The sequence below is a fragment of the Photinus pyralis genome, unplaced genomic scaffold, assembly GCF_008802855.1.
Source record: "Photinus pyralis isolate 1611_PpyrPB1 unplaced genomic scaffold, Ppyr1.3 Ppyr1.4_LG4, whole genome shotgun sequence".
Classification (NCBI taxonomy): Eukaryota; Metazoa; Arthropoda; class Insecta; order Coleoptera; family Lampyridae; genus Photinus; species Photinus pyralis.
The window spans coordinates 39885122-39893238 of record NW_022170511.1 but is presented as its reverse complement, the minus strand read 5'-3'; positions in this window follow the sequence as shown (position 1 = coordinate 39893238).

Below are 8117 nucleotides of genomic sequence, written 5' to 3'. Positions count from 1 at the left end.
TAAATTCCATTAGGAAAAATTTAGTCGATTTGTTTTCTAGACGATAATAAGTTTCGTTTGGTAAGGTGTCGTTAATATATATAGGAATTAACGTTTACACTTTTTTGTAGTCGAATAAAAGCTTTACGATAGTCGGAATTCCGTATTGTTTTCGCACAAAAGAAGCACCTCACGTATTAAGCTTGTAAAAAGCGAAATCACATTACCTCGCCATTGCTGAGGAACGCCAAGTAGAAGTTTTTAAGACAATATTATACTAATGTGAAGGTAGGTTTTTCTTTGAAAACCTTTTACAGACGTTTTAGGCCAACTTTTCTTGGATAATGTAATAATCGGGGACGTCATTCCTTGTTAAATTTAGTTTAAATTGACTTTATACTTTACAATTGATGAAGGGAAATAAAGCGAAATGGTCCTGTTCCTTATAAATCCTTTTCAGAGCTAAGATCTGGTAAGACTGCGGTCGCTTGAGTGGCCTTGAAAGATTTTTATGGCCTAACTAAATTACGTTCCTCATTTAGGTACATGACAGTCTATGAAAACACAAAAGAAGAAAAAGTTAATGAAGGCATAGTAAATGGATTGTATTGACAAACTAATTGCAATTGTTGTTTATTTTACGCGTGTATGACAGTATTTGTAACTTTGTCATACATTAATTTAGATTGATTGTTTACTGTTGCAGTAAATGTAATCAAATTTTTGCGGTTTCATGACGAATCGTTTTCGCATGATTATAAAAGGCTTGCCATTAAATTATGCCGTTGATTGACGGAGCCTATTTAGTTTTTTTCTATTGGCTTAGATACTTATAACCAAACAATTTGCAATAATTACAACGAATGGTACGTGTTCATAAATCAAACTTTCCCTTTTATTTTGATATTTTTCTGGTTTGGTTTTAGACGTTATAAAAACACTTTTTAGAGCTTATGTAAAACTTGTTCGCCAAGGATTTGGAGTTAAGAACCGCACGTAACAGGTTGGATTGGACGTGTTCTAATTTATGGACGTAGGTACAATAAACCTAAATTATTTAAAGAAAATCTACAGATGATGTTGCTAAGGGTAGTTGAAATGATGATATTAATTCTAAACTCCAGATCTAACTCCATTATAAAATATGCTCAAGATTTTGGTCTGTTAACTTATAGATGAAAAATTCACCTCAACCCAGGTTCTAACACACGACCTCCGGATTTATAGCCCAACGCAATATTTACCTCTAGTTACAGAATTGTTATGAACTGATTTTTTTTCGCATAGAATATTATTCCTTATTTATATTAAAAAAGGACAGCAAACTGATGGTCGAGGAGTCTCATATGGCTAGGAAAAGTTGCATTGGATTGCTACAATAGCCTATTTCAAAATGAAGGTCGGTTTGTGTTCGAAAGTTTGATTGTGAAAAATTGGCACCCAATAAAATTATGGTGCATTCCTAGTACCTATCACTGTTTTTATATTACTCAAAACTGTAACTTTATTTCAAGGGAGAATATTCTCGCGTGTTTGGAGGAATAAGAGAATAGGAGAACCAATACGTCCTTCAATGCTTCCAAAAGTAATATTTTTCCAAATAGGAAATTACAGTTTTGATTTTATCAATGGTAATTCAATACCAATTTGTGAAAGGGAACGATACAGTGCTCTTTTTTTTAGATTACTGCACATACCTTTGAACCTTTAATTCTAGTATGTTACAAATAATCGTTTCTTAAATCGCATTCGCAATTTTATTGCCAAATTTTAGATTTTGTTGCTTTTAGAGCCGAAGGAATGGTCGTACAAACATTTACGTGTTAAAAGATTAAGTTTATTCATCTGGAAATATTTGCGTCGTATTTGAAACAGTGTTATGTCCGGTTGTTGCGATAAGAAGTTTTGTTGTCGCGGCGTAGGCTAATTAGATGATGAAGATAAGCAGGTTTCGCCGATAAGAAAACACAGGTGTTTGATATCCACACACAAATTCAAGTAGAGGAGAGGCGGAAACTGGAAGAATGTTTTAAATAGCAGAGGAAGACGTTAATCGTTGCTTGTTTGGTGGTGGACGTTAATCGTTGCTTTTTGGTAGCCGCTTATTGCCTTGATGATTAAGTTAAACGGAGTTTTTCTACCACCAAAGAGCCAATTTTGACCTGAAATTACAACGAACCCAGTGTCGTCTGAATCGAAATTTAAGTGCAATCAAAGAGGTGAAGTTCCGAAGCATCATCATTTGGTGTTTTTGCTTGTACGTCGTTTAATGAAAATCGCAGTTGCGACCGGATTATTAACACTTTAATTAATGCACTTAAGATTGCTTCAATGAATTGTGTCAATGGATCGCTTGTACGTGGTACTTTGCTTATAAGCACGGTATGATTTTCCTTCTTTCAATGTAATTCATCTTGTAGAATTAATTTTGTTACATCTGTAAATGATGTGTCTAATCGAGCCCGAATTACGACCTAGATAAGAGTGCTCATTGTGAGGTTAATAAAGACTGTTGAGTTTTCTCAAATTAATAAAAATTAAAGTCTTATGGTCATTTTTCGTGGTAGCTGATGCAGGACGTGCTTCATTTCGTATAAAAGATTCTGTTGGGTTTAATTGAGTGTCGTCCTTTTCAATTTTTTTTAAACTTGACTTCAAGGGTTGGTTTTCTGAATTACTTGCTAGCAAAATTAAACACAAATTTTCCTTTACAGGACTTCCTATTTCTAGTTTTCGCTATAAACAGTTCCACGGTGTTTGTGAAACCCACAATTTAATATCAAATCTAATAACAATATACGTGACAATTTTTTATATTCAGTTCACCCAAAAAATAATCATAGTAGACCACTAAATTGGAGGTTTCCTTTATTGAAATCTCAACGAACCAACTTTAAATGAGAAACTGATTTATTCTGTCAATTCCAATTCGAATGTGTTAATCAGTGAGAAAATACATGCAATACAAACGGCTTCAAAATTGCCTAAACATTGATATCTTTAAGAAACCACAGATTCAGATTTTCTTTAATAATATTGCTGAACCAATCTATCGATGTATGAGTCTATCGGTCTGTCTGTACTGTCATTTCCGGCTAAACGGCTGACCCCTTGGAACCAAATTTGCTACACATATTCTTACATTGTCGGCACCAAGAAATGGGCCCGACTCTACCCAACGGCTAAAGCACGGCGACGAAAAGGCTAAAGGAGAGCGGCCAAAAGCCACGGCGCCCGTTAAACCAATCCCTCTTCTATTTAACCAATTTCCCTCTCTTGTCCCATTTTCGATTCCACTTTTTTGGTTAAAACACGCACAATTCTTATTTAAAGCGGCCACCTGCATTACGCGGCTACCAATGAAATAAACTAATCTTTATCAAATTGGTTAATACAATTTTAACAAATGTTTCTTCTTTTCCTAATTCAATTTTCCAAGAAAATGAACAAATTAGTGGTCCAAACTACGTAAATTAAGGCAACAGTATCCAAGGGCTATAACTTGTTTATGGCTACCTCAAAGTTCAAGCCCCTTTTTGTCACTAACTACGTTAAGTAATTTAATGGGGAATTTTTCTTTATTGGATCATTGTAACGAAAAAGAAATATTCTGCCGCCATTAACTAATTTGTCGTTAGTTGAAACACGCTTGCTTAAATTTAACGTATACGAAGGGTATAATGATACTCTTCATTTCGTCCGATTTCACAATAATTTTCTATTATTCTCTATTATGCTCCCCCTTTATTCGATTTCAAAAAATATTCGCATACTTTATGACTTGGTTTTCCACTTTCAGAAATTTTTCCCTCTTTTTAAATTTTATTTTCTTTCTGTCGATGTTAAAAAGTCAGGGGTTCACGTACAAAAAAGCACCGGGATCTAAAACTACTAAAATTGTCATTTTGAAGTGATTAAGAATTCATAAAACAAATTAATAATTAACAATTCTTGCGTTATCATGTGTAAAATTTTTATTTTTTTATTTAAACGTGCTGACGTCAAAGGTAGGAGGTACTAAATTGAGCACCATTGATATTTATTGGACGTAATGTTAACCGTTCCAAGAAAGTAGGAAGCGAACACTGTGAGGATTTGGTCCCTCGGAAACGAATAATCGTTCTCATGTAAGTTGCAAAGTACTGAAAGGCACTCAAGAATTAATAAATATACGTTATGGTGCCGAAGTTAGTGTTTTCATCAAAGATAGGAATCAAGCAAAGGGGTTGTTACTTCTGAAGTACCGATCGATCATACTATTGCATTAGTGCAAAAATGAGGTTGTATCTTCTAAAGTGGCGAAACTATAAAAAAGACGTATTCCGTCGTATACATTATTTATTCTCCGCATCTTGACGATTAAAATTTATAAGCTCCAGAAAAGAATAAACAAATAAGTTTTCGAAGGTTGTTTCGAGATCAATAATAGACGCTTCTGTATAATTTGGCACTTAAAAAGTTTTTTTTAATAAAAATAATACTGTAACAATTTTTTTTTAAATATTTATCAAAGTTCTTTTAAGATTGGTAGGCATGGAATACCGAAAAACCCTTGTCATATATCAATAGTAATTTTTACTAGATTATTCAAGCCCTGCGAGGCAGCGCGCCTTAAATAATAAATAAGGTTTGACCTAAACTGGCGTTTTTGTACTCGAAAGGGAATACAATTCTTTATCAACTTGTAGTAAATGGTTTCGCATTTCTATATTGAGTATGAGTGTATATATGGTTGTTTATACCCCCTAACAAATTAAGGCCTCAACTTTTCAACTACCACAAATCGGCAAAGTCACGGAATGCAACGTTTTAGTTACTGTAAGGAATTCTTGGTAAACATGAAACTTTCTTTTTTTGTACATTGTTCCGTGAAAAAATGTTTTACAACTTTTATTCCGCCATTATAAAGCCTGTAAATTATTTGTAGGAAATTTTAATGGTTTGCAATTTGAAAAAGTTTCCTGTTTAAATTTGATATCAGTACTTTTCTAAATTATGCGAGAAAACGCTTATAACTTTAAAGAATATCGTTAAACTTTCAACTTTTTTCATCCCCCACCAAACTTTTCTGTTAGCTATCGATTTTAAATATATAACGGTATATGGAACGTATTAGGTAATTTGGGGGATATTGAAGATGTCATAGATTTAAAGCACTTTTAATCTCCGAACTTCGGCAATTTTCTGCATCTGTGAGAATATATGGCTATCAGGTCAAGGGAAGTAACGTATCGATATTCCTAATTTAGTTTTACAAAATCGACTTGCATTAGGTCGGTATATATATTTTACTCACATGTTCGAGTTCTCACACAATCAATTTGGGAGGTAAACATTGAATGCATTAGAAACTGTGTCATAAAGTATATATGTCTATGATAATCATAACTTAAGCTTGTAGGATCCATATTTACTAAATGTTGTAATATTTGTCAAAGCTTAGATCATCAAATTTTACGAAATATTCGATTTTCTGGCACTTGCTATTCTATCCACTCCAACCTATTAAATACAAAATTTATGAAAAGATTTCAAGACTAAGATCTCAATCGTCACAATGATGAACTAAATTCACGCAGATATTAGGACTGCAGAGTGGTAAATAGTCAAAGAATTAGATGATACAGGCAAAAGCAAATGGAAAAGTCTAATCCACTTTCCTTGTGTAACGCATGCGATAGTCTCATTTTCTGTCAATAGCCCGCAGACATACGTTTTTATGTCAATTTCATAAACACAGTATGTGCACAATAAAGACTGTAGCAATTTGCATTTCTGTGATAGAATCTACGCGTGACGGCATACCGGAAAACATTCAATAACCAGCCTTTATTCAATATTCCGCATTAGTGTCGTTGTCAGAAGAACCGTCTCCAGCCTATTGTTTGTAACAACATCGTCACCTGCAGAAGGAGTGTTATAACGAGCGATGCGTATAGGTCAAGTGACGTCACACACGGACCGAAATTATTTTCTCAAGCGCAACTTTAAAGTCTTGCAACTTTTTCATAATTACTTTACAACAAAAACTGGACACTCCATTAGATCCTTGAATAATTTGAATTAGCTTGACAGGTCCGTCTGACAAGTGTATTGAGGTTAGTTCACAATAAACACCTTATCACCGCTCACTATGACACTGAATTTGTTGAATCACTCTTTATGAGGTATCGTTATTCTATTTATGTAAAATTAAAGGTTTAGTGTCTAAGAAAAATCATTGTATTGTATCATTGGTGAAAATTGAAAAGTATCAAGGAACATTGGATCTGTCTTTTCTCAAAGATATCAACGTCTTGGCACATTTATATTGCATGTATTTTTTCCATTTATGAATCCATTAGAAATGGACTTAATAGAAAAAATCAGTTTCTCATTTAAAGTTAGTTTGTTCAAAATTCAAGCAAGAAAATCCCCAAATTTATGGGTTTTTGGGAGCATCCAATTGATTTTTAGAATATTTAAAAGTCTTTGGAAGTCCTTTTAGGGTTTTTACGAGCTTTTGAGTTCTTAATTTAAGAGAGATTTTGTGGACCTTTGACGGTCTTCAAGGGACTTAGGGTCTTATGTCCCATAATTTGTAAAAAAAGTCACCAGTACAGACACCTCCCAAGAAATGGGAGTCATTTTCAACCGACGGCAAAAAATCGGGTAATATTCTGGTCTTTTTTTATAGAATTTTACCACCTCCAGTTCATTGGCTGTCAATCAACAAACTGAAAGCACAAGATTTGCTATTCTATCGACATTTTGTACTCGAAGGACATCCGCTGCGTGCTTCATCCTGCATTGACTTTCTTCCTTCTGGAAATGCATTAAACCACCGAAATACTTGGGCTCTCAACAAATCATTGTCTCAATAAGCCTGCATTGTACCCAAGTTTGAAGCAAAATCGGATAGCACACCACTGTTCCCAAATAAGGTCTAAAACGAACAACAAAAACTAACTTTTCAAGATACAAGAAAAGCAAAATTACACTGAAATTGTTCTCAAATTCTAACTGTCTCTGATTAAATTATAATATTTAATACCTGTCTAAAATGGTACAAAAAATTCCCAATGCTCCTCCAATTTCACCAAAAAGGTTCGTATTTACCATTGGGGTATTGTACAGACTACTAGTCAGTACTACACACTGAAACCACAATCAGAAAATGTTCTAAACATCTCTATCAAGAATTATAGTTTACCATAAAACTGATTGTTTTTACGAGTAAAATAAACTGTTCCTTTGCAAGCTGAGGATAACGCTTTGAATTCTGATTCAGTTGAAGAAGTTTATTTTCTATAAATAAAATTTGTTACACTCCATTTAATTTAGATACATTCCGACTATTCGTTTTTCCATCCAATTCATCTTCTCTCGAATTTGCATTCGACTGTCCATAAAGATGGCAATTCTATAAATGGCACTTGTCTAAATCCTCTTTTACATAAATACAATTTCAGAATTCATTTTTCGTAATTCCTTTGGTGATTTATTCGAGCCATAATTAACATATTTGTTGCAATTGCCAGAATGTACTAACAACCCAATTATCCCATATGATAATTAAGCAAAAGACGTTTTAATTAAAAGTAATTAATTACTTTTGGCATAATCTAAACCAGTTTGCCCGATACTAAAAATCGCCGACCCGAACAGTCGCAGGGATTCACCTGGAAGAGATGACAACTATTGGCCGTACAGAGAAACCTATTCTGATTCTTTTGGAAGCTGGTACAGTTACAAGCGAGTTCTTTTCTTACATAAGGGGTAAAGAAACTTCAAAATTCAACAGAGGATTAACATCCATTCTGAACTGTTAGGGCAACTCCCACGACGTGGGATCCTGAGCGAGGCTGAGACGGAGGAAGAAATGCGGTCACGTTACAGTCATGACAGTCTTCTTCTGGTGATGCGGAGTGAGTACTTTTGAACACGTGGTTTTTCGTTAGTATTATATGTTTTTTTTACTTTATATTTTCTAAAATATCTAGGTATGTATCGTTTTTATTTTTTTTTGTAACTCAATCTATTGATTACGGAGGAATCGCGCTTTAAAAATTCAATATTTAAAACAAAGGGATACTAATGAATAATGGATATAGCAGATATACAAGATTGTTTAAGAAGAACGGTATGATCTATACGAA